We start from the raw sequence: 27412 nt of genomic DNA on the forward strand, positions 1-27412 counted from the left end.
GTTTATGCACAGCGTGTTGTGTGTGCACGTGCATGTGCGTGCACTGAGTGTAGTGTGTGCACATGTGTGGTGTTTATGCACAGCGTGTTGTGTGTGCACATGCATGTGCGTGCACTGAGTGTAGTGTGTGCACATGTGTGGTGTTTATGCACAGCGTGTTGTGTGTGCACGTGCATGCGCATGCACTGAGTGTTGTGTGTGCACGTGTGCGGTGTATAAACTGTGTTGTGTGTGCACGCGTGTGGTGTTTATGCACAGCGTGTTGTGTGTGCACGTGCATGTGCGTGCACTGAGTGTAGTGTGTGCACGCGTGTGCTGTACACACAGGGTGTGGCGTGTGCATGTGTGCGGTGCAGAGTCTGTGTGTTGTGTGTGCACATACGTGAGGTGTCTGGGAGTTCTCCTTTCTGCCTCTGCTAATTTCTTCAGTCCTTCTCTACTTGGCAACCAGACTGATTTTTCTAAAATCCAGTAGGATTATGTCCTTTCTCTTTAAAATCCTTTAAAAACTACTCATTAAAATATTTATGAGTGAAATGATGTGATCATATTTGGGATTTGCTTCAAGATAATCTTGTGAGTGTGGACATAGAATAAACAGAATGGGAGAGGTCTGGAACTGATCTTTGTTAGAGCTCAGTGACAAGCATGGACAATCCTTGTGTTCTTCTCTTTACTTCGGTGTATGCATGAAATTTTGTCAGGATAAACTGTAAGTCAAAAGACTTTGAGGGGCGCCTGGGTGGCTCAGTCGTTAAGCGTCTGCCTTCGGCTCAGGTCATGGTCCCAGGGTCCTGGGATCGAGCCCCACATCGGGCTCCCTGCTCGGTGGGAGGCCTGCTTCTCCCTCTCCCACTCCCCCTGCTTGTGTTCCCTCTCTCGCTGTGTCTCTCTCTGTCAAATAAATAAATAAAATCTTTAAAAAAAAAAAAAAGACTTTGCAATGTCAAAAAAATTACTGGGTGTCCTGTTGGCTCTCCCAGATTTTCTGTCTTTCATTATCTTTGAACTATCTTATAGCTCTATAATTGCAGAAAATTGACAATAAGGCAAACGGTTCTTGTTCATTGAAATGCAAATTAATTTTGTCTGGTGGAAAGCAGCTGATGATTGCTCTTTGGTAGTGACCAGTGGTGCATCCTCTTACTACAATTCATTGATTGCCTATATATATGTTTGTGGTTTGGATTTTCCTTTGAAGTGGGTTGTAACATTTTATTGGTTTCTTCATCAATGAGTGTGGGTTGAGTTGTGTCCCTTAAAAAGATAATGTTGAAGTCCTAATGCCCAGCACCTGTGAATGTGACCTTATTTGAAAGTCAGGTCTTTGCAGATGTGATTAGTTAAGGTGAGGACATACGGGAGTCAAATCCTTATTGGAAGAGGGAAATTTGCACACAAACACAGAAGATACAACAAGAGTGCCAAGTGGCACACGATGGAGGCGGAGATTGGGGTGATGTGTGTCTATGAGCCGAGGAACCCTGGAGGCCACAGAAGCTGTAAGGAGTAAGAAAGTGTGCTCAGGTAGAGGCTTTGGAGAGAGCGTGGACTTGCTGACACTTTGGTTTTGGAGTTCTGCCTCCCAGAGCTGTGAGAGGGTAAAGTTCTGTTGACTGAAGTACCCTGTGCATGCCCACCCCTCCCAGTCTGCGGCAGTACTTCCATGCTGCTCGCTCTCTCCGGGAGCTCCAAATAGAGGGGTCAGGCTTCCAGGAAATGAGGTGGGTGGAGGGGAGGTCATGGAGACGAGTTTGTACTTTTTCCTAAAGGCGTTTGGGAAAAAAATTACAAAAGACAAAAACCAAATCATTCTAAAAATGTTAAAGAATAAACTTTTCCAGGTAAGATTATGATCCTCACGTCCAAGATTTTGTTTTCTTTTCTTTTTTAAGAAGATTTCATTTATTTATTAGAGAGAAAGAGAGACAGAGAGCACAAGCAGGGGGAGGGGCAGAGGGAGAAGCAGGCTCCCCGCTGAGCAAGGAGCCCAATGCCGGGCTCGATCCCAGGACCCTGGGACCATGACCTGAGCCAAAGGCAGACGCTTGACCACTGGGCCACCCAGGCGCCCCATTTGTCTCACTTTCGTGAGTTCTCACTCCTGGGGCGGAGAGCAGGGCGTGTAGCTCTGCAGGCCGCTTGATTCTGCAGAGGATGCTGGCAGAGGCCAGCCCACGGGAGGGCAGGAGTTGTGTGTTGAAGGTGGAGCATTAGCATGTCTGTCCTGGCTCGCTGACACTTCGTCAATCAGTCCACAAATGCCAGTGAAAGTGGCTCTGGCCCTCGTGGCTCCAGATGTGTTTGTAGACACCAGGTGGCTGCACCCTGGGGCCGTGCCCTGGAGGGTGAGCTGCAGGTGCCCCGCAGTGTAGATGCATTGGGGGTGGATACACTCCACTCTGTGCACTGCAAGGTGGATGTCCTGGGTGTAGTGCAGGGAGGACCCTCTGCAGTGTGGACATGCTGGCTGCAGTATAGACGCCCTGCGGCGTAGACCCTGCGGTACGGAAGCAGGCCTCGGAGTGGACAGTGTGGGCCGTCTATGTACGCTGCTGTTCTGTGGCATCGGGCTGGGCCAGGAGGCAGGGTGAGGATGGCTGCTGGGGCTGTGGCTGGGCTGCCCATCCGATGAGGCTGAAACTCAACCCTGAGCCCGGGTCAGTGTGCCCTGGTGGGGGTCGTGTCCTCTCTGACATCCTGCGGGGACCCTTGTCACTCACTATCTGTCCTCATGGCCCCTCGGCCTGAGCTCTGTCTGTCCCAATGGAGCCCTGGGGGCCGCAGGGGGGTGTCAGGCCACGTTTCTCCCTGGGGTCATTGGGTCATTGGTCTTGGTCCACAGCCATGTTGGAAGGGGTCCCTGACGCTTGCTTCAATAGCTTCTGTGGAATCGTATTAACCTCAGGACTGCACCCCACTGCCTAGGCAGGTCAGGGTGGGCCTGGCACCCGGGTTTTCTTTACTTTTATTTTTTAAGAGATTTTATTTATTTATTTGAGAGAGAAAGAGAGAGCACGGGTGGGGTGGAGGGGCAGAGGGAGAAGGAGAAGCAGGCCCCTGGGATCATGACCTGAGCTGAAGGCAGATGCTTCACTGACTGAGCCACCCAGGTGCCCCTCTTTCTTTATTTTTAACTGAAGCCTGACAAACACACTGATGCATTCAGATCCAGTGTGTGCCCCCGTGGGCCTTCAGAGAGAGTCCTGGATCACACAGAATGTGGCCCCAGAGCAACCCACCCCAGGTTTAATAGGGCCCCCAGCCTGTGTCTCCTCCATCATCTGCCAGAGGGTGGCAGAGTCTCCTCATGTTTGCCCACCCGGACAGCTTCCAGGGATTCTTGGGGGAGGAACCCGTCTCTGGGGTGCTGGGAATGGCAGAAGCTCCCATTAGACTCTCAGAGGGGCTGGCATCAAAAGGAGGGGGCGACTGTTGCCCCAGTGCCTGATCTCCCAACACTCAGAGTCACTTGGGGGGGTCCCCAACCCCAGGCCCCAGGGTCAGAACCTCTGGGATTGGCTACAGGATTGGGAATCTAAAAAAGTATATATAAATATTTTAATACATTCTTTTCCCTTTTTGGAGGAGGGGAATAAGTTATACATGTAGATGGTTCAAACAAAAAAATGCACAAGGGAGGGACACAGTAAGGAAGAACCCTCTCTCCCCTGCTTCTCAGCCACAGAGAGCGATCTGTTCTGCCATCAATCTCTCACGGGCCCTTCAGGGCAGATCTGTGCTACACACACACACACACACACACGCGCGCGCGCGCGTGCACGTGAGCACTCCCATGGAGCCTGTGCACGTGGCCTGGTGTCTGCAAGAAGCCCCACATGGTGCATGGAGCTGCCTCGGCGCTGTGGATGGATATTCAGGCCGTTTCTGATCTTTTCCTCATGGACAGTGGGGCCAGCGATGCCTTGGCTTAGGCTGGGTCCCTGGAAGTACTGGGCAAGAGTGTGCAACTGTAACTTTGGAAGGTCTGTTGTCAAGCTGCCCTCCTCAGAGCTGGCCCTAGACCCCGGCCCCGCAGCACTGTGAGGTGTCCCGCCCGCACTCTCCCCGCATGTCTGTGCTAAGAAGCCCTTGAATCTTGGCCAGTCTAAGGGGTTTGAAAGAGAAACCCCGTGGTTAGAGATCACATTTCTCCCCTAGCAGTCAAGTTGAACAACTTTTTATATGTTTAAAAATTATAATTTCTCCTTCTATAAATTATGTAATCCTTGACCCATTTTTTTATTGTGTTGTTGGACTTTGTCTTATTGATTTGCACAGCCTTTTTGCACAGTAAGGCTTTATCCCTAAGTACTTGCAAATATTTTTCTTCATTTGTCATTTGACTTTTGTCTTTGTTTATAGTAGTTTTGCCTTATAGAAATATTTTTACTACGTGAAGTAGTAAAATTTTTTATAATTTGGGCTTTGTGAGCTCAAAATATTCTTCTTATGTTTTCTTCTAGTACTTCTATGGTTATATTTAAATATCTGTATCTTTGGTCCATTTAGGATTTATTTTGGTATAAAAATCCAAGTTGGAGATCTGTGTCAATTAGGGTCCAGGTAGGAGACACATGTCACATCCAGCTGGGAAACTGAGGAGAGCTGAATAAGGGGATTAAGGTGTGGGCAGAGGGACTACCTGGAGTAAAGTGGGGTCTACCCTTAATCCCAGAGGGCCCAGAGAAGGCCACCCTACAGGAGCTGAGACCTGTGGGTGAGAGTAAACACCTCAGTCCCAGTCTCCTGCAGGGCTCCTCAGCCAGGAGGCAGGTAGCTAACAGGGGCACCATGGTTCTGGGCAGAGGGGAGAGATGAAGAGTGGGACAGGCTGGGTGTTGGGCATGTCCAGCCACAGATGGTGAATCAGTTATTCAATCAACACATTGACTTGGGAAGGGGGCTTTTGAGGAGCTCCCCAGGGGACTTGGACAGAGCCTCTAGGGTACAAGATGGGATTGGGGGTAGGAGGCTCTGGAGGCCAAGGGAAAGGATCTGTGTGGGATGAGCTGATCATGGGCTGGTGGCCCTCTGGACAAAGCCATGATCTGCTTCTCCAGCCCCGGCTGTCTCTGCTGAGCTCACGGGACCTCTCTGGGGTGGTGGGAGGATGATGCTGGACTGTGCATGGAGCAGGGTCTGTGGGGACGGACAGTGCGAGGGAGGCCATTGGTGTGAACAGGGACCCCCAGCCTCCTCCCAGACAAGGACCCACAGGCCAGCGAGTGCATCGTGTTGCACCCTCATTCATTCATCCACTCAGCAAGGGGTCAAGCCCTTGCCAAAAAGTTATGTTTCTTGACGTAAAATTCTACATTAAAACAATATTAAACTATAAATTGGTGTAGCAAAGTCCAAAACATTGATAATTTTCCTCAGGATGACTATTTGTACACTTTTGGGGGAAAAAAGCCAAGGGGCACCTGGGTGGCTCAGTCAGTTAAGCGTCTGACTCTTGGTTTCGGCTCAGGTCCTGATCTCCGGTTTATGAGATCGAGCCCTGCATCAGGCTAAGCGCTTAGCAGAGAGTCTGCTTGAGATCCTCTCCCTCTCCCTCTGCCCCTCCACCCCCTCTCTCAAATAAATAAACAAATATAACCTTTAAAAAAAAGCCAAATTCTTAAAACAGTTATTTTTGGTGCTTTGATAGTTCCTTAAACACTCGCGTTGACTGTTAGAAATTCAGTGCTCAGGTAGGTGGGGCCCCGTGGGTGGAGCCCTGACTGTGCAGACCTAGGAGAGGGGAGTGGGAGTTTGGGTCCAGCACAGGCTGCCCCAGGGAGGGGCTTGGCTGTCGTCCTGCAGGAGCCGCTGCTGACTGCACCCTGGTGTGGGAGGGGCCGGAGCCACAGGGCCACCGAGACCAGGACTGTGGTGTGCGAGGGGTGGCCCCCATGGTCCATGGCAGGTCAAAGGGGAAGGCGAGGAGACGAGGAGAGCTGGCAGGATATTCCTCTTGGGGCACCTGGCAAAAGGGGTCCAGGACCCACAGGATGTCCTGCCCCACAGGGCTGCCAGCACAAGGGCTGATTGGCTCTGCTAATGGCAGTTGAATTTGGGGAATCCCTAGGGGCCCAGGCAGGTGCAGTGTGGAGTGGGCTGAGGGGCTGACCTGCTGCTTGCCTGACCCTGTGGCCCACCACCCTGGTTTGCTTGAATGACGGGGTTTCTACGGCTCTCAGTTTTAAAATCAGGACAGTCTGGGAAAACCTTGGTGAGTCAGCCACCCTGCTTGTATGTCTTTGTTCTTGATGTGGCTGAGCTAATAGGCAGCTGCCCCTGCATCTGAGGGGCTGGAGCCCTGCAGGAAAGAGGGAAAGAAGCCAGGTCAAAGTTTTAAGCTGCTTCCCCTGCCGCAGACCAAGGGAGCCGTGGATGTAGAGGGCAGCTCTGCCCACCACCCTTACCAGCTCACACAGGAAGCGTCCAGCCTGGTCCTGCAGGGTGCTGCTGGGACTTGGGCCATCTGAGACCCCTCGTTTCCCTGTTCCTGGCAAAATCCTCTGTACACCCTGGGTCTTGCCCATCCTGCGGTTCCCTTGGTGGCCGGGGCCCGAGCACGTGTGGAAGACAGGGAGGGTTGCCAGGGCTCTGCTCACCTGGAGTGAGGTCATTTCTCCTTGTCTGTACAAGGCTGGACTGCTCTGCATTTTCATGGTAAATTTGTTTTCTGAGCCGTTGTTGAAATTCTGGAGGCAGAGAAAATGCATTTGCTCCATCACCTTTCCGGATGTGACAAGTCCTATAAAATCTATTAAAGCCTTTAATGAAATCCCTGCTCAGAGCTGCTCGGTGAATGAATGTGGAATCAGAATTTAAATTAAAATGTTGTTTTGTAGTCTGGAGGCTTTGCCTGGGAAGAAATTAAAGGGACAGTTCACCTTTCTACCATCATTCTCAGGCTTATTGGGTAATTGTGCTTGGTGGCCCTCTGACTGGGTGCTGGGGGCCTTCCTCTGACCCTTGGTTGGACAAGGCATGGGATGGCGTGGCCTTGGCTGTCCTTACACCCAAGATTGTCCCCACCTCAAGCCCCACAGAAGATGCCATGTAGAGGGAAGGCAAGGTGCACCTATGGGCCAGGGAGCCATTCAGGACTGGAGAGAAATGTATTTACCTACAAGCAGGTGCAGTGTTTGTGTTCAGAGCCCACACTCTGGGGGGACAGACATGCCTGGAAGATGTGTCTGTGGCCCAAAAAGGAAAGGGAGAGCAGGAATGGGGGTGTGGAAGGGCTGGTGCAGGTGCCAGGAACCGCACTTGGGAAGGTCTACAAGGAGTCAGTGAGGAGGTGGGGGGGGTGTGGCTGGGCTGGGGAGGAGGTGCCCTCCCTGCAGGACTCCCTCTCTCCTCTGCAGGCGTCTAAGTTCTGCCCTGTGGACCTCAGACACGCTCAGCAGTCTGCAAACCCAAGGCCTCTCTCCACCTCCCTCTCTTCACGGCCCGGGAGAGGCTGCCACTCTGAGGTCTCCTGCCAGCTCCCCCCCCCCCCCACGGCTGCCCAGTGGGACAGACAGATACAACACAAAGATCTTGTACTGCAGCCTTCTGTGGAGTGTGCAGGGAGATAGCCATGGGAAATCACACTCAGGACACCAAAAGGGGCTTTTCTTCCTTATTTTCCAGGTTGGATTCTAAAAAACACCCAACACATGTCTCAAGCACGTAGCAGGAAAGTGCTGTAAGGCGTGAGGTGAGGCTGGGGGAGGAGCGGTGGGTCCTGGACGGAGGCCCAGAACCCCACAGTGTGGGCAAGGGAAGCAGAAGCAGGCCCAGGCAGCAAGCTGTTCAGGTTCTGGGGTTGAGGTGCAAAGGGGCATGGCTGAAGGAAAGTGAGGAGCCCCAGCTGCATGTGGAGGGTTGTAACATTCGCAGCCAGCAAGGTTTATTCCCAGAGACGTGGAAATGTTTATAAATCAATAAAATAATCATTGCCAAACAGAAACAAAGGGCAACAGGGGGTGTGCACGAGTGGGAATGGAGAAATGGCTTGGGGGACCCTGTGTGCTGCCTCCATCTCTCTCCACAGAAGTGGCCCTACGGTGCCGAGCTGCATAGGAGAAGCAGGACGGCACGATGTTCACAACCCGTCCTGGGGTGGGGCAGCAGACAGTGGGTTTCCTGAGAGTGAAGGGCATGATGCATAGCTGTCTTGCATGGAGAATGTTCCAGGCTCAGAGGTCCTTGGGAGCAAGACCCAGGAGAAGCCTGTCCTGCCCTTGAAGACCATCCTGAAGTTCTGTCATTGGCTTCCAAATTGGGAACTTGAGTGTGTGGTGCTTCCTGCTTGTCCGTGAGTCACTACAGCCCCAAATAGTATGAAAGACACCCAACCTCCCTAGTCACCCAGAAAGCATAAGAAGCTGGCAAAACCAAAAGCTCAGATACTCTGAAGACAGGTGAATAGAGGCGAAGTGGTGAACTTTATGCGGTGGCAAGAGAGCGACCAGCATGAGCCCTGGAGAAACGGATCTGAGGCATGGGCGTCATCCGTAGCAGCGAGGATCAGCGAGGCATCCAGCAGCAAGGACACAGGGTCACTGAAAATGTACATGTCATGACAAAATAGTGGGCCTGCGTGTCCCTCAGTGGGAAAATACAGACGTGTGGTGTACTCATTCATCATAATTCCACACGGGTTAAAACCAGCCAAATCAACTCTGAAACACCTCAAAAATAATGTTGAGCAACAAAAGGAAGCTGCAAAAGGTTTTGTTTGTGATCACATTACTGTAATCTGCAAAGAAGGTTGTGCATTGTCCTTGGATGTGTATGTAAGCGTGCAGAGAGATGACACAAGCCAATTTTAGAGATGCTCCCTCTAGGAAGGATGGTGAAGGCCCAAGTGTTTCTCATTGTCTTTATTTTTGAACATTTTCATGCTTAAAAAAACCCCTAAAACATATTATGGGAGATGAGATGAAAAGGCAGCATGCCGAAGGGCATTTACCCCCAGGTGGTGGAGGAGTGAGCAGGTGGAGGTGGGGCTCGGCAGAGGGACTCTGAGTGTTCCAGGCAGAATTTTGTAGCAGGAGGAGCTGAAGAGAAGGGAAAGAGTCCAGGACAAAGGCATCTGGAGAGGACTGGGAGGGTCAGGGGTGAGGCAGGTGCTCAGTTTCTGGCCTCAAGGTGGGCTGGTGCCAAGCAAGTCACGTGGTCTCAGAATGACACTTGTGGGGGCACCCAGGTGGCCCAGTTGGTTGACCGTTTGCCTTCGGCTCAGGTCATGATCCCAGGGTCCTGGGATCAAGCCCCACATCGGGCTCCATGCTCAGCGGGGAGCCTGCTTCTTCCTCTACCTCTGTTATCACTTTCTCTCTCTCTGTCTCTCTCAAATAAATAAATAAATAAATAAATCTTAAAAAAAAATGACACTCATGGGAACCTGGGGTCAGGTGGAGACACGCATCATACCGCAGAATCCGGACAGTAGAGGCAATGTGTGGCCCAAGGAGGGGTCACGTCCTCTCCATCCAGGCTTCCGGGGTCAGGTAGACAGTCAGAACAGGGCTGGGCAGGGAGGCATGGAGTAGAGAGGGCTGGAGGGCTGAAGAATGGGCCTCTTGCGCTGAGGCTGAGAGCACACTTAATTATGCATCATACAGAGAACGTCTCACACAGTACACAGAGCATTAAAGGCTGGCTCAATCATGGAGCTGTTTCCTGTGGCTCAACAAGTTTATAATAAACACAGTTAAACTTTTATTTATGGCACAGCTGCTAATTGCACCATAAACATTTTTCATCAAGCAATTGCTGTTTACTCATTTGCCAATCAGCTCATTATCCAACTACCTTTCTCTGCGCTCCCGATATTCCCACTTCCCAAATCCTGCTGTATGTCATGACTGCCCCTGCAGCTGTCCTCTAGCCGCGGCTCCAAGGCTGTGCCCACCCGCTTCCTGGCAGGTCGCCCCTCCTCTCCAGCCTGGCAGGCACCCCTCTATCCTGCTGCCCCTGCTCTAGAAGCCTCGCCCCGTCCGTGGATAGCCCTGCTGACCTGTGCCGGCTGGTCCTCCTTCTCCGGCTCCTGAACTTTGCAACCCCCCGGGCACACCTTACCTTGTCTCTCTCCTTGCTTTTGTCACAGCCCCTCAGCTTGCTTGGAGGTCTCCAGCCATCTCTCTACAGCACTGGGGATTACAGAAAACTGAAACTTGGGATCCCTGAGGTTCATTCCTGTCCTTAAGCCAGCCGTGTCCCTAATACCCAGCTCTTGCTGTGGGCTTATTGGTGCCCAGGATACCTTCATCTCCTGGGAGGCTGGCCTCACACCTGTTCATGCCTTTGTGTGTTCACTCACTCAACACTGAGCACTTCTTGTGTATGGGATGTGCTGGGAACTCTTCCCCCAGCATTGCAGAAGCCCTCATCCCCTCCTTCCCATGTTCCCTCTGCAGGCTGGCCCCAGAGTGAGCCCACACAGTGGAGCCTGGGCTAGTGGATACCCTGGGTGGGACAAACTTTCCACCCAGCACTCTGGATTCCCTGAGGCCTGCCCCGCCAGACAGCAGGCCTAGGGCCTTGGCTTCTGAACTTTCTGAGAGCGACTGGTTAATCTTCTGGGTGGCATTTCTGGAGTCCTCTCTAGTCCCCCTCAGTACAGAGAAATGGGCTGAGCTCTTCCTGTGGTCAGAGCCTCCCGAGATATCATTCTGAGGGCCTCCCCTCTATGCTGGGGGGTCCAGCCGTGTCACGTGGTCAAGCTTGGGAGGAGGACATGTTTGCATGGGAGCCTCTTGGGAGGAAAGGGAGAGAGACTACCCCATCCCACCAACCCTTTCTTTTCTTAGATCCAACACTATTAGAGCCCCTCTGATGGGTTTGAGTGTCCAGACTAAAGCCTGCTGGTAGGAAAGGCCATCAGGGCTCCTCCCCACAGGGGCTCACTCCAAGGGGGAAGGGCAAGTACAGGTTCCACACGAGGGCCTGGGGACTTGTGGGCAGTGCATGGGCAATAATGTGGGAGCCTCGGGCTCATCAGAGTCAGGCGCGCTGGCTTCCCAGCAGCCTGCAGGGAGCAGCGGCAGAGGACACAGTGTTCCCTGACCAGGGTCCCAGGCCCAGCGTTGGTAGAAATGAGCCCCGACCCAAAACTTAAAGACACAGGCATAGTTTCACTGGGGTCACAGCTGCAGCTGAAGGGACACACGGTCATGACAAAGTGTCAGGCAGGCTCCCTGAACAGTAGCCAAGGACAGTTTTAAAGGGGCTGAGGTGGGAAAGGAGAGATGTATAGGGCGGGAAACCCCAGGAAAGTGGGTGCACAGACACAGTGACGGAATGCATTTCTTCATCCGTGGTGGGTTTCATCCGCTTGGCATTAACATGAGGGGAGAGTTGGGAAAGGTAAAATTTGGTGACTATCCTGTCTCAGATCCGTTTGAAGCGGATCAGGGCTTGCTCCTTGGTCCATGCTCCCCTCTGCAAGAACAGTGGTGACAGCCAGCAGGAAGGGAGTGCCCCGGGGTGCCTGGGCGCATGCGGCAAGCGCCCCGCGGGCCCTACCCCCACCCCAGGCTAGAACCACGCTGCAGGGCTGTGCAGGACACGGGTTCCACAGTGGCACCTAGTGGCCATGACTGGAGTGGCACTGCCCGCTCAGAGGTGGGACTCAGAGTCTGTCCTGGGGCCAGGGGCAGGAGGGGCCCCCTTTGGGCTGAGTATGCCCCCAGCAGGTTTGGACAACTGAGTATGCATGTTGGAGGAGGAAGCTTAGGAAGGACATCATGGACTTTGTGCTAATCGAGGGTTTGAATACTAATTGCACACAAATCAGAGAAACAGAAGCCCACATCTGGATTTGAATCTTGAGCTGGTGAGGGGCCATTATACCCACTCACCCCCTCAAACGTTTCCTGGCCCCTTCTCTTGGGGTCCAGGGGAGGATCTGGACCAGGCCTGCTTTTCAGGTCTCCTGGTCAGGTGGAGAACAAATCTGTAGCCACATCAAAGTGAGACAGGTGGGCCTCAGAACACTTTGTCTTCAGGCCTGGGCCTGGTACGTGGGGACTGGTATTTGTCAAGTACATCAGCGGACCAGTGGGTTGGGCTGTGTGCAGCCCAGGGGCCTGGCAGGATGCCTTGGACCAGCTTGTGGGATCTGCACATGTAAGGGAGCCTGTGGGCCCTGTCCTGTCCTGGGATTGGACACTCTCTGGCTCTGAGTCTGGCCCTTTCTCCCTGTGCCCACCAGCCCCAACTCCAAATCTGGCAGGGGGCTCAGGCTAGGCCTGGGTCAGGAGACAACGAGCTGCCCGGGCTGAGGCCCTGGGCAGCTGAGAGGCGTCAGCTTGGGCTGGGGGATGGGCTCCTGACTTCTTGGACAATATCCTTTCCTTCCTTCATACCCCTCACCCCCAGACTCTGTTTTCAATCAGTTCAATTAGTACAACTTTAAAGCAATTAGAGAGAATCAGCAGCCGGGCTAATTCTCCCCCTGGCCCCACCTGCCCCATCTCCCTTTGTCCCCAGCCGGGCAGCTGCCCTGGTTCTCCTCGAGAGCCAGCTCAGGCCTCACCTTCTCTACAGGGTCTGTAGAGGGGAGGGCAGGCAGCCCCGGGGGGACACCCAGAGACACGGGTGCTGAGACTACAAGTGGGACAAGTAAGGGGGACAAGGAAATGAAAATCCATGGGGTTGCTTTCAGAGAAGACAAAGAGGGAACACCGGTTCAAAGCTCAACCCCTGAGCCAGGGTGCTGAGTGCAAATTCAAGCAGAGCCAGCACCTCCTCTGTGCACCTCCCTTCCCTCCCCCACCTCCCTCCACTTCTCCCTCTTCTTCCTCCTTCCTCCCCTCCCTTCCTCCCACTCACTGACCTCCTTGACCTCTCTTGCAGGGAGAGGAGGATTAAACCCTTCCCCTCCCGGTGCTGAGGGCACTGGGTGTTTGTGAGTTTCCTGCTCAGATAGCTGCTCCCACTTTTGTGATTTCAGAGGAAGAAAGGGGTGTGCAGCACTTTTCTGGGGAGGGGGAGACGTGCCAGGCTCTGCCTGCACTCTGTGTCCTCCAGGGGACCCCAGCCTGGGACCCCTTGCACTCCTTGGCCAGGTAGGGAGTTGTGCCTCAGAAGGAAACCTCTGTCTGGGGCTCTGGCCTCTGCATTCTGCATACCAGGGCGAGTGGGTGCCCAGCCCTGTTACCCTGTGTGTGGCAAGGGCCTTCTGAGCTAGCTCCAGGACAGCATGGGGGAGGTGGTTCCTCTGTGCTGCAGAACCTCTGGTCGGAGGCCTGGGCCCCTCTTCCAGGAGGACGGATGGAGCGGGAGCAGGCCAGGTGCAGGCCTGACTTTGCAGACAGAAGCCTTTGTACTGGGACCCACCCACCCCTCCCCAAGCCTTCCGGCCCTGCCCCTCCCCACTCGCCCAGCCTCTCAAAGAAGGCCTGTTCTCCGAGCCTCCTCTGGGAGACATCCCCCCCCAAACCAGCGCAGCCTCCCTGAGATGTGTGTGGGCCTCAACAGGGCCCTTCCTTCTTTCACCCATCCATACTGCTCTGAAACTCTTAGCAGGCCCTGAGCTGGGCGCTGGGCAAGGCAGACCCACACTGTGCCTCATCCTCTCCCTGAGGAGTTGGATGCCAGGCAAATGGTGGTACAATGACTGTGCCAGTCCATCTGATAAGGCTGCCAGGAGGAGGGGACCAGCAGAGCTCCGAGGACACCGGACCTAATCTGGAAGCTTCCCAGGGAAGGCTTAGCAGGAGGATCCAGGGGGAGGAGCTGGGTGTGGCAAATCCTGGGAGGTGGGAGGGAGCAAAGCTGAATATGGCTGAGCTCTGGGGAGAGAGGCCTGAGGCCTGAAGGGGGTCTGGCTGGCAGGTGGAGGTCTGAAGGGGGGGAGCAAAGGACTGGGTGGTTGCTGCTGTCAGGTAGGTGCAGGGAGGTGCTGGGTGTGTGTGTGTGTGGGGGGGGTCCCATCTGTTCTCCAGTCTGGGAAGGGGCCTGCCTAACTCAGCAGGGATAACCTCATGCCCTCACATGTCATAGGGCCAAGCTAGGCAGGCCCACACAGTTCCCTGTGGATAGCTGAAATGGTCTGGGGAGGTCTCTGGGGGTATTTGCCCCTTGATGGCAGGAGGTGACGGGAACCAGCCCACCTCTACTTGTTAAACTGACACTTGGGTCTAGTCAGCCTTATCTTGCTCTGGCTGTCCCTGGCCATTCCTGGCAGCCTTCCCTGGGCTCAGTCACCCTTGGCTCTAGTGCATGCAGGTGTCCATGCCCCCGTCCCCACAGCTGCTACTGAGCAGGTGAGTGTACCTGGGAGGCCCCCCAAGGAAGGGATGCTGAGGCGTACAAGGCAGTGGGCTCCAGACTTGCAGATCTCACAATCTAGTAAAATTCCATTAGAAATGGTGGGACCACCCACAGAGCCACTGTGACCCACTAATTCATGTCACCATCAGGTCAAAACAGAAAATGTTTTATTTTATTTTTTATTTATTTATTTATTTATTTTTAAAGATTTTATTTATTTATTTGACAGAGACAGTGAGAGCAGGAACACAAAGCAGGGGGAGTGGGAGAGGGAGAAGCAGGCTTCCCGCTGAGCAGGGAGCCCGATGTGGGACTCGATCCCAGGACTCTGGGACCATGACCTGAGCCGAAGGCAGCTGCTTAACGACTGAGCCACCCAGGCGCCCAAAACAGAAAATGTTTTAGATGTTCCCCCACCTGAAAGGGCATCATCTCAAATGCAGGGTGACTCTTCACAGTTAGAGACAGTTGGCTTCATCAAAACCTCCTTTCTAACCTTGTGTGCCAGTTCCTGGGTTTGGGGGCCTCCCAGTAGAGAGGGGCTGCTTCCTGTGCCCCCCAGCCCCCACTCCACCGAGGGCTTCTGCACAGACACAGGATGAGACAAGACGAAGGTGGAGGGGTCCTCAAGTGATGCTTAATGGCGGGGACTTTCTCTCCCCGGGGCTCGCTCTTTCCATTACAAGTTTTCACTTCCTGAAGCAATTTACTGCATAACGGCCCCACACTGCAGGATAAATGTGAAAAACTGCCGAAGACAGGCCAGGGGATGAAGACATTTGGATGCCACCTGCAGAAGGCAAAGTAGTGGCCAGCAGCTTGTGGTTGTGGTCTGTGGACATGCCTCAGGCTCGGGTCTGAAGGAGGACACTTAGCCCAGACCAGGCGCCCGTCTCAGGAGGCTCCCAGCCCAATGGGAGAGGCACACCTATGCAGCCACGGCTGGGACACGGTGCCGGGGGTGGGGGCGAAGGGGAGGAACCCCAGGGTGGGTGTGGTGCGGGGCAAGCCTCTGGAGGGAGGATGCAGCCTGCTCCTTTGGCGACGGACAATGGGAGAGTGTCTCTGCTGTGGCCAGCACGTAGAGAGCCCTGTGGGAGTGGGGGCCCCAAAAGGCCTTGATCTGGAGGATGCACACTGACCCCCTCAAGGTATGCCTCTGGGTCTGAGGAGAGGCGTGTAGGGCAACATGATGGGCCTTGGGTTAAGAGGGAGGTAGACCATGGTGAGGATGGGCAGGGAGGCCTGGACCTTGGCCATGTCCGCTGCACACCCAACTAGATGGCAGCTGCTGGGGGGCTGGTCCATGTGTCGCCTTCTGGTGGGTGAGGGGCCTGTGGCTCTTATGCTTTCTCCAGCTCCAGTCCCCTCTAGCATCCCCAGGGGTTCTGTCACACCGATGTGAGTGTGGACTCAGACATACACATGCATGCAAAGATGTGCACATATATGTGCACACATAGACACACAGATGTGCAAACACACAAACGTGCACGTGCACAAATGTACAGATGCACACAGAGACATGCACGCACAGATACGGACACATAGACCCACGCAACAGACAGGCGTGCACACACATGCACACACAACTGTGCAGTAAACCTGTACAAGGTGTGCACACACAGACGTGTAACCACAGATGTGCTCACAGTGCACCGTGCACACACACGTGTACACCCACACGCACACACACATGCATAACTGTGCAGTAAACCTGTACAAGGTGTGCACACACAGACGTGTAACCACAGATGTGCTTACAGTGCACCGTGCACACACACGTGTACACCACACGCACACACATGCATAACTGTGCAGTAAACCTGTACAAGATGCGCACACACAGATGTGTAACCACAGATGTGCTCACAGCGCACCGTGCACACACACGTGTACACCACACGCACACACATGCATGAATAACTGCAGTAAACCTGTACAAGATGCGCACACACAGACGTGTAACCACAGATGTGCTCACAGTGCACCGTGCACACACACGTGTACACCACACGCACACACATGCTTAACTGTGCAGTAAACCTGTACAAGATGCACACACACAGACGTGTAACCACAGGTGTGCTCACACGTGCACACAGAACACACACACAGCAGCCCCTCTGTGCAGGTCTGCTCCTGCAGCAACTTCTCCCATCTGTGGGTTCTCACTTCGAGACAGCAGAGCTCAGGGATGAGAGTGCACTCTTTGGAGGCCTGGGTTTGAATTATGACTCTCTTCTCTGGGCCTTAGTTTTCCTGTCTGTGGACTAGGGACACTGGCAGCTCACTCACAGGTTGCTGGAGGGATTCAGTGTGCTAGCATGGGCCAGGGGCTGGTGCTGGGCCATCAGCAATATTAATTTTTCCTGTAAGAGCAGTGCCACCCTGGTGTCTGTGCTCTGGGACCCAGGCGTGGGATGGGTGGGCTCCTGAAGAAGGGGAGGAGCTCTGTCCGTGCGTGTGGTGGGGGTTCATGGGAGGGCAGGTATCCCTTCCCTGCAGTGGGTTGGCAGTACTGGGGTCAGCCTCACCTGGAGCATGACACCTATGGCCCCCTCCCATGCTATCGTCCTTGGAGTCAGGCCCCTGCTGGGCCAACCCACTTGAGACCCTATATATTCTGAGGGACTCTTGGAGAACTTCTGGTCAAAAAGCCAAGTAACTGGGCAGAGTGGGATCAGGAGGTCCCAGTGAGCTGAACCCTGGTTCAAGGACAAAATCTACTGACCCATGGAGATCTGGCTGGGGTTGGGGGTTCCTCCACTCTCAGATGGGCTCTGGGAGCCTACCCACCAAGCCCCTGAGACAACAGATTCACTACGGGTGGCTCTGTTGTCTTGCTCCTCTAGAGTGAACAGCATGAGGCCACCGTGGTGTCAGGGCAGGAGTCAGCACTGGAGGGTCATGCCCCCGCCCACTGCTGACCTGGCAGCTGGCGTGACCCCCACCCAGCCCGCTGGGTGCAGCATCCTCATGCACAGCAGCAAGGCGGCTGTCCACGTCCTGGCCTGGCCTGACCTGGCTACTCCAGGGGCTCGGAGTGGGTGGGACTCACTGATGTGGGGTGCTCGTGTTTCTGATCCCAGGGTCATGGTTTTGGCTTTTCCTGCTGAGATGTGGGTGACCCCAAGTGTGGATCTGCAGACCTCCAGGGGCAGTTGGGAGCAGGCTGTGAGGGAGCCACTTGGCTTGGGGCTACAGAGTTTCCTGCTGTGGGTCATGGCTCCTTTGCTGCTTCTCTCAGCTCCATGAAGGGCACAGAGACCCAGACGGCCCACAGCGAACTGGAAGCCAACTCTTTCCAGAGCAGGCGAGCTGTGTACCTCTCTTATTCTTGTCTTTGTATTCATTCATTCAGGAAACACATAGTGCCCCCACTGTGGAGAACAGGGCGGGCCCCATGCTAGGTGTCCGGACGCTGTGGGGAGAGCGGGCAGGCCCTTCCCTGGGGGTGCTGGAGGAAAGGCGGGTTAGGGAGTGCCATGGAGAACTGTCAGGCTGACACACACACATGAGGTCACCCAAACTGGGGAAGGTATGAAGTACCTGGGGTGGCTGGGGGCGGGGGGCGTCAGGGAGGCTTCTCTGAGGAGGGGAGGGGCCCAAGGAGCCACAGTGCCATGGCTGGAGTGAGGCGTGAGGGTCTCCGTGGGCAGCCGCTGCAGGGCCTGAGAGGGACATCATGTGACCCGGCTCGGGAAGAGACCCGGTGGGCCCTCAGTGTGTGTTCAAGAGTGCATGTGAGGTTCCAGGAGCACTAGCCGTCCTCCTGTGGAGCTCCAGTCTCCGTGCGTGAGAGACAGCAACACACACACACACACACACACACACACACACACCCCCCGCTTAGGTCTGTTCTGCAGTCAGGGCTGGGGCATCCGAGGCAGCTTGGGTTGGTCAGAACTGGTCTTGCTGGGGACTTGGAGGAATTCCTAGGGAGGAGGCTTGTGTGGCGGCTGGGGCGGGTGGGGCCCCCAGGTGACCCGGCCAGGCTAAGGACAGGTCCAGAATGGGCTTTGGCATTGAGCCAAGAGGAGGATGTGGCCGCCCCAGCCCTGGAGGAGGTGTGGCTCTGAGCCTGGCCGCTGCGCTGCCCAGCCCGCGTCCTTCTGTCCACAGGCTGCTGGTGGGCCGCCAGGGGCTTCCAACCCATCGTCCGCCCAGGATGAAGCTGGTGATAGAGGTGGCACTTAGGACCTAAAAGCGCCAGTCACAGATAGTCTCCTCCTGCTGGTTTTCCACTTGTGTTTGCCTTCTGCCTGGCACTGGGAGAAATCAGCTTTTTTGCACACATTGAAGATGAACGTCTAGTTGCACAAAGGGAGATGGCCGGAGTGGTGGGGGTTTGCAGGCTGCCTTGTTAATCTGGAGCCTAACGTGGGGTCTGGAGCCTTCTTTGATTTAGAAGCAAGGGTTAGCATATGAGTCAGGGCCGGCTGGTTGGGGAGGGCCCAGCTTGTCAGCAGTGAGGGTGCCGGATGGGGTGTGTGGGGGCGCGTGGACGTCCAGTTGTCTCAGCTGCTTCGCCTCGGACCCCAGGACTCTGTGTGCAGTGTGCACGCGAGGGCCCGTCCCCTGTGCTGTGCGCTTCTCGCGAAGTTTGTGGAACATCGATGTGGTTCCGGGCTTCCCAGTCCATCTTGGCTGATGGAGGGTGCGGTACCCCAGCCAGGCCTCCACTGTGGCCTGATTCTGTGGACCCCAAAGAAGTCCTTTAACTTTTCTGAGCCCACAGAACAGGTAGAATCACTCTCACCTGAAACGCAGGGATGATTCACTGCGGTAAGCAGGTGCCTGCAAGGGGTTCCCTTAATGGTCACTGCTCTTCCTTCAGCCACTGTCCTGACCTTCATTATTGTTCTCTGCAAACCCAAGCCGGCAGTGTTTCCACGGAGATCCCACAGCTGCGTGAATGGACGGGCCGTAGCTTCAGGTTCACGCAGGGTCCACCCCAAGCCCATGCTCCTCAGGCACAGGGCTCCCAGCCCCTCCTCCCATGATCCTGCTCATCCCTTGGGCGGGGGGCTACGGCCGCCCCTAGCACGTGGACGTCTCTACAAGGTCACCAGGTTCCCCTGAGGCTGCCCTCCTCCCTGCCCTCCTCTCTGGCACCCTGCTCGGGTCTGGTCCGCTCCACTCTCCCTGCCCCTGCGCCCCCCCCCCGCCCTGCAGGATTTGCATACAGGTGTCTCTGTCTGGTGCAGCTGAAGGGGTGGGGGTGGGGCTCATCAGCCCTCGCTGGGAGGGCCGCGGAAAGGGAGCACAGGTGGTGGGACAATGGCCACTAGCAAAGTGGGTTTTATTCCCCTGCCTCCTTCTCGGAGCTGTGGCCTCGCTCCCAGGCCAGTTGTGGGAGGCAGGCTCTTGTGTTGGGAGCCTCTGGGGAGCCCTCGTTCTGCCGTTAGGTCCCCTGGAGCCTTGTTCTCCCTAGTCACTGTCTGAGCTCAGTTCCTTGTTTATAATTGAGTTGACTGGGGGGCACGGGGTGTGGCCCAGGTATGAACTTACACAAAGACTTTGGGGCTCCCTCCACATGGGGTGGGGCTCAGCACATCCATCAATAGACCTCGATGTCACCGAATGTCTGAAATGTTTTTAATATGAATCCAGCAATTATCTCGTAAATCGTCCAACTGTGAAAAGAGTTGGATTTTACAATGTGGACCCACATCCCAATTTTGGTGGTGCTGCTTTGGCAATCTTGGTTTTCTAGCACCCTGGAAGCCTTATGGATTCAGGCATCTAACTCTCCTGGTCTCATGAGGTTCTGGTACCACCTTGGTGAAGGTTGGGGAGTTTCCCATCTCACAGTACCCACTTTCCGGTGACCTCGGGCCCTCTCCCACAGCCTCTCCCACATCTCCTTCCCCCAGCCTGTGCTCCTGGGGTGTAGGGTGGCCTGTCCCTCTTTCCTTCCAGACTCAGGGATGCCTGGCATTTGGGTTGGGGCCAATGTTGTTATTCAGGCCTCTGGTTGTGCATGGGGTTGCCTTGCCTGGATGTGTTCAGGTTGTGTGTGTGTGTGTGTGTGTGTGTGTGTGTGTGTGTGTTAGGGGTCAAGTAAGTAGGGGGACACAGGGTTCTGGGCTTCAGGGGCATTGTGGATCATTTTCCTGGTGGCCTCAGTGAGCCATGTCCCTAGTGTCCAACTCTGGGTGTAGCCTCTCCCACATGTACTGACCTGCACTAGGAAACCTGATGCATCCATCTCCTATCCCCTATTCACAAACCCACCCACTCACCCATCCATCCACTGATCCCCCATCCACCTTTCCACTCACCCATCTACCCACCCATCCACCCACCTATCTATCCACTTATCCACCCACCCATCCATCTACCCCCATCCCCCACCCACCCACGTATCTATCCATCCATCCATCCATCCACCCATATACTCACCCACCCACCCATCCATCCTCCATCCCTCACCCACCCACCCACCCACCCTCTATTCACCCATCCATCTATCCACCCTCCAACCCATCCATGCACTCATGGATGGCAGGGTTGGGGCTCTGAGGGGTGAGGGCTATTGATGGGCTCATTGTAGTCTCATCCAGGAGGTTCAGGACTCTGGTGTGTGTGATGGGTGGGAGGGATGCACAGAATTTGGAAGGTTCCAAGCTGCTCTTACCTGTGAAGGCTAGGATATCTAGAGATTGAATTGGGTTGGGGTCCAGGGAAAGGTGAGGCCTTGGGGCCCTGGGCAGAGCTGCTAGGTCTGGACTGGATCAGGCAGGCAGCCCTGGGCTGACTAGGCCCAAGCCCTGTGGCCTGTGTTCCCTGTGGTTGTCCTTGTGGATGTGTCCTTCAAGCATCCGCCCAGGGACCCTTCAGACGTCGTTGCTGACCTCCTGCCCTTCTGGCTTTGCTCATGTTCCCATCAGATGCTTCCTGCTCACTCCAGGGCTGGGACTAACAGCTGAGTCTCATCATCCCCCTCCCCCCATTCTACCTTTCAGCCTATAGTGAGACACTTCCTCACCAGAGGCTTTCACTAAGAACCCTTTCCTAGTGAGTTCCCACTTGAGGACGGCACCACTGACGCCTCTCTTTGTGGTGCAGAACCTCAGCCCCTCTCAGTTACAACTACAAGTCAGGAACAACAATGTTGGCTTTGTAGGGCGCCATGAGTGCAGGTGCATGGTACCTGGCATGGATGGAATGTCTCCTGTTCTCCCTCCTCAGGGGCTAGACCTGGGGATCCAGTATCCAGTGGGGACATACTGCCTGGCTCCTTTGGTGGGGTCAGTGTGTTTGTTGGGATGACAGGACAGCATGCACCAGGATCTGTCTCCCACTGCTAGCTCTGTCGAGGTCCTCAGCTGCCCTTTCCCCCTTCTGGGCTCTGGGGCCCCGTTTGGGATGGGAGGCCCTGGTCACCTCTGGCCCTCACCCCAGGGCACTGTGTGTGAGACTGGGTGTTGACAGTTCTGTCCCTTCCCTCCTTCACTCACCCAGGAAGCGGTTGCTGTCACATCCAGAGTGTGGTGTTGGCCCCTGACTGGCTCTTAGTCTGCAATACTGGGTGTGGCTGGAACCACCCCAGGGTCAGTCTGTCCTGGGCGTCTCAGGACAGAGTCTTGGGAGGGAGGGCTTCTCCTGAGGTGGTCAGAGTGCTGCTCTCAGACCTCAGCCTGTGGTCAGCCAGGACCCACTGGCTCCAAAATCCGTTCCTGCTGCGGGTGGGGTTGGGACATTCAGGCAAAGGGGTTTTCCTCCTGGGACTCTGCTGGGGGGCTCCCCTCCCCAAGAACCCATCTTGACATTGTGGGCTGTACTCTCGTGGGCACTAATAAGCAGACGCCACCAGCCCAGCCTGCCATGGCAACCGCCCGCAGCCTCCCTCTCTGTCCGGGCTCTGGGCAGCTTTATCTCTGAGGCCATCTGTTCTGAGAGCAGAATTCCAGAGCCGTTTAAACAGAGCCTGGATCAGGGCAAGGAGCCGAGCCCTCTACCCTCCCACGTGTGTGCACATACTCAGGAACACAGGCACATGTAAGAACACGGCACACACACTCACGCCACACATAGGCACGTGCACGCACAGGCAGATGAGGCATGTTCCCTGCAGGGTGCAAGGACAGCAGAAGGACAAAATCAAGGGAGGCTCCCACCCAGCGCTTACTTTCTCCTGGGCCCAGGTAGCTGTCTCCTTCATAGACCTTCCCTCCCCTTTTCTCTCCTCTCCTCACCTCTCTGTCTGTCCAAGCCCATCTGATTTCTGCCTTTGTCTCTCCTTCGTCCCCACACTGGTCTCCTTTTTTGCTTGTCTGTATCTGTCTCTGTGTCCCATCCCCTTGACCGTGGTCTCCAGCCCCTCCCCACTTCTCCCTCAGTGGGCTGTCCTCTATCTCTCTCCCAGCAGCTCAGCTGCTCTCTTCTTTTTGCCTTTTCTGTCCTCAGGAGGCTTCTGGTCCTCTCCCTGGTCCTGGCTGGGCCCAGAACAGTTCGGCAGGGCCTGTGGCTTGCTCGCACCTCGGGGCTGGACACGTTTGCTCCCCATGCTCTCTTTCCTCCCCTCCTCTGGCCCAGATGGCCAGGGGTGGGGGACCATTAGACACTGCTCTCAGCTTCCTGGCTCCCCCAGGGTTTAGGGGAGCCTGGGGAGTCTGCCCGCACCTGGCACCATGACCCTCGCTGTCTGGACAGGCAACACCCAGCCTCTCTGGGACCACTGCAGTTCTTTCTCAGTGCTTGTGCTGTGGTGTGTGGGCCTTTCCCTGCTGGCCTGAGCTCTTGCTAAGTCTTCTGAGAGCTGCCCAGAGACAGGCAAGCAGGGGACCCGAAGGGGCAGACCCGAGGGGCTTCTTGGGCACAAATATTGGGCGGGGCTCTATTAAAATGCCCCTGGAAACTGGTGCAAGCCTGGACTTCCAGTGGCCGTGATCTGAAATGCTTTCCCCGCCTGGGCACCCTGTGGCTCCTGGAGCCCCCGACAGGCCCCACCGGGCAGACCCTAGGCTTGCTGTTCCTCAGGCATACAATGCTGAAGTCTCAACTAGGACTATACCTGGGGCAGATCTTTCTTCGGCCAGGGCAGCCGCGCTCAGTGCTGTGCTCCGGTCAGAGGGAGGGAGGTGCCGTGGTGGCACAGAGCCCCTGGGAGAGCTGGGGTGTTGGGGGCTGTGGGCAGTTGGAGCTGCATCATGCCGAGGGAGCTCTTCTCTCCCAGGGTGCCTGTAATCCCTGCAGGCTCTCGTGCTGGTCCCTGAGCGCACTTCAAGTGCGGTGGGCTGGGGTGGGTGGTGGATGGCCGGTGGGGGGTGGAGGAACCTCGAGGACCACCCCTTGCAGCCCCTCAGGCCTTCAGAGAATACATTCTTTGTCTCACCTGACATGGAACTTGTCCAAGTGGTTTCTTCATATGATGGATTATGAGGCTGTTTGGTTTTATTTTATTTTATTTTTAGAAAGATTTTATTTATTGATTTGTCAGAGAGAGAGAGCGAGAGCACAAGCAGTGGGAGCGGCAGAAGCAGATGGAGAAGCAGACTCCCCGCGGAGCAGGGAGCCCGATGCGGGGCTCGATCCCGGGACCCTGGGACCACGACCTGAGCCGAAGGCAGACGCTGTTTGGAACAGCACCAGTGTTCCCATACTCCTCTCATTGTGCCTTTAAATAATCAGTCTCAATTAACTATATCCAAAGGATGCATTTTCCCAAAGTTAGGGAGTCCTAATCATGTGGTATCTGTGGTGCTGGGATTTTCAGGCTTCTTGGGGGTCTCCAAGTTTGAGAGGCCAGAGAGTGTGAGGGGATGGGGGATCATTAGCAATGACTACCAGCCAATGTGTGTGGGCCCCATCGGAGGACCCCCAGGGAAGGTGTCCCTATTGCTCTCCCTTTGCAGATGAGTAAACTGAGTCACAGGAGTGTTAGAGAACTAACCTGAGGTGACTTCTCTGCAAGCACATCCGTCACTGCAGATGAGGGACAGGGACAGCCTCAAGGGGACCTCCCACTCTGCCCCAGCAGAATCTGTAGCCGCCACCGCTATGTGCCTGTGCTCTGCCTCCAACCTGCCCATTTGCCGCATCTGCCCCTGCTCTCCCCGCCTGCCCACACCTTCACCAAGCTCTCTCAGCACCACCTCTAACCAGATGACTCACCTTTTATTTCCAGCTTGATCTTGCTCCTGAGCCTCAGATTGGAGTCCTGGGGACAGCAGAACAGCCGATTCCTACAAACCTGCTCCCTACCAGTTCCCGCTCGCAGTAAGTACGCATTGCCCCCACCCAGGGGCTCAGGCTGCACCCTGGAGTCCCACCCTACGTCCAGACCCTCAGCAGCCCCACCTGGACACTCTTCCCCTTGGACCATCTGGCTGTCCATTTCTCACCAGTTGACCTTACTGGAGACTTCACTGGAGGTGTGGAGACGTTCAACCAGTCACAGGGCTGTGAGGGGATAGGGGATCTGCCTGGCTCAAGGAGAGTGAAGCCTAACCCCACAACCTATTCCTCCAGCTTGGAAGGCAGCCCCTGAGTGCCCAGCACCCCTGCTGGCCTGAGCAGATAGATGGTCTTCGCCACCAACAGGCTTTGCTTAAGGGTGAGTCTGTGAGGACAGACTGGGAGTTCCTTTTCTCCAACCCCGTCACCTGAGAGGCCAGCTCTGAGGCCTTCTGCTCTAGAGGAATGCTCTGGCAGGCACGGGGTTTCATCTGACCCTCTCTCCTTGCAGGGGTCCATGCCTGGGGCCCTTCATGGCCTGGAGAGCCCCACCTGGCCCTAGCTTCCAGGCCTGCCCTAGAATCAGTGAACGCAGGACCCCTGTTGTGGGCCTCAGCTGCCCCACAGTGCACCCAGGCCTCTACCTGTAGGGGGTGGTCATCTCCCAGAGCTGAGGATGGGATCTGACTTGCCTTGAGGGTGAATGGGAGCTTCCTCCCAGCATGGGGGAAGTCTGGTGGAGGGAATGGCCAGGCTCGAAGCTGGGAATGTCCAGCCAGGTCCGGTCACTTTTCCAAAGGACACTGGTGGGCAGTGAAGGGTCATGGACATGGACATGGAATGAGGCAAGAGAGGTTATCCTAGAAAGGACTCCTCCACCCTCCACCCCCACCCCCACCCTCCACCCCTGCCCTCCCCACTCCTGGTCTGGGGAGCAGCTGGAGGTCCAAAGCCAAATTCTTCCCCTTTTCCCTGCAAGTTCCACACCTCCTAACCCTTCACCTCTGAGGGAGTGAGTTTCTGGACCTCCCTTCACCTTCCCCCACCCCTGCCCCCAAGCCTCCCGACCTGGGTGGTGGGTAGTCCATAGTCCAAGGGCACAGGGTTCTGTCCCCTTGGCAGCCATTGTGTTAGGGAGAGGCAAGGACTCCCCAGACCTGATCCCACCCCACCCCATCCAGACCGGTCTCCCACCAGGTTTCTGGCCCGACTTTGTCTGGAGTGCGGCAAAGAGAAGGGAAAGTGGGAGGAGGAAGGGGAGGGGGGAGGAGGGGAGAAAGAATCCAGGGGGAGGGAGAAAGTGGGAGAGGGGAGGAGGAAGCATCTTTGGGAAGAGCCCCTCCCCTCCCTCATTTGTTTTTCCCCCAGTGAGAGGAGGCTACGCTTTCCCCCACCTGCAGGAGGGGCTCATTGTCTGGGGTCTCCAGGCCTATTGTGTGGGGAAGGGAGCCTCATTGGCAGGGCATCAATTTGTGATTATCTGCTCCCTGGCCCTGATTGGCTGGATGAGAAGGAGACTCCCCAGGGCCCGGGGACACAGAAGTTTGTGTAGCAACTTTTTCCAGCATGATGTGACTGTGTGTCCAGGCTTCGGAGTGAAGGTGTGCCCGCCCAGCCAGGATGACGCTCTGCGGGACCTTCCTGGGTGCGTACCTTTCCCCCTCCCTGGGCCTGTTCACACACTTCTGCCAGGACACCGAGGGGACTAATTAGCTGTGTGTCCGTCAGCACTCAGCATTCTTTTCTGGGCAGCCGAGGAGGTGATAGACATATGCTCCCTCCTGAGTGAGGCCAGGGTCTTTGGCCTGACGCCTCTCCTTCCAGCGGATTGTGTGTCTTGCAGAACTGTCAAGGCTGCCCTGTTTGTGGGCTTGCCTTCAAAGTTTGAAGGTGAGGACAGTGGGTGGGGCTGTATGTGCCCCGATGCAGGGGCCATGAGGCTCTGGGGGAAGGTGGGTGGAAAGAAGGCATGTGTGTGACCGATGTGCACCTGAGACTAGCCGTGGTAGAGAGGCTTTGACTGGGACTACTGCTGTTTGCATTCCCAGCACATGCAGAGCTGCTGTGCGTGTGTGTCTGTGTTTGAAACATTACCACAGTGTTAGGGCAAGAGTTAGTGTGTGAGCCCCACAATATCCTCCCAAACATGTGTGTGTCTGAGAATGTGTGTTCACACAGTGTCAGAGGGTTGGTATGTTTGATGTCCCAGCATAAAACCATCCCACAATAGGGCCCAGAGCATGTGTGTGTGTGTGCGTGTGTGTGAAAGTCTCACAACCCAGCAAGTGTGAGACAGGCACACAGAGTCAGCCCAGGGTGTTGGTAAGAGGGGCTCTCGGTTTTGTTTGCTCCATCTGCCAGAGCCTGCCTGGGGCAGCGGCCCCCTCGCACTCAGCTGTCCCTATACAATATTAATGCTGACCATCTCGGCTCCACACACAACGACCCTAATTGTCGTCTGCAGCTTTAAGGCGGGCGCCCATCTGCAGGGAAGCTTTCAGAAGGAAACAAGAAAACTCTCACCCCCAGCTGGTCACCGGAGAAGGTGCCAATTACAGATGCAAAAAGTTTAGACCAAAATTACTTGAAAGAGTTTTTATGAAGCAAATGAACTGACACTTGGAATGTCTGTGTGCAGATTTGCACAAGTAATTACATTTTATTTGAAATGATCTTACCAGCGAGGCAATCATGAAGCCTGCTTCTCCCAATTCCCACAAAGCAATTCCTTAGCAAGTGCCGCAGCCACAAGTTTGGTTTTGCAAATCTCCCCCTTTTCTCCCTCTGCAGGGTTCGGGGGACCTCTAGTCAGAGGCTGTTCCTCTGTGCATCTCCCAAACTTAAAAGTCACATGCAACTTGCCCACAGATTTTTATGAAATAAAGCTTAAAGGAACAATGTACTCCATTCTTAGTTCCGGAAAAGAAAATATTTTATGACTAAAAAAATCCTGACAGCTTTTCAC

General features: G+C 55.2%; 1 protein-coding gene across 1 annotated transcript in view; it reads left to right on the forward strand.

Moving 5' to 3' along the window:
* The first annotated feature begins 13853 nt into the window (after window positions 1-13853).
* Window positions 13854-27412, forward strand: part of MYT1 (myelin transcription factor 1) — a 79865-nt gene continuing 66306 nt past the window's right edge. The window contains exons 1-2 of the mRNA XM_078057412.1: window positions 13854-13874; window positions 24398-24489. The gene's annotated coding sequence lies outside the window, so the exon portion shown is untranslated. The remainder of the gene's footprint in view (window positions 13875-24397; window positions 24490-27412) is intronic.

The sequence above is a fragment of the Halichoerus grypus genome, chromosome 10 (assembly GCF_964656455.1).
Source record: "Halichoerus grypus chromosome 10, mHalGry1.hap1.1, whole genome shotgun sequence".
Taxonomy (NCBI): domain Eukaryota; kingdom Metazoa; phylum Chordata; class Mammalia; order Carnivora; family Phocidae; genus Halichoerus; species Halichoerus grypus.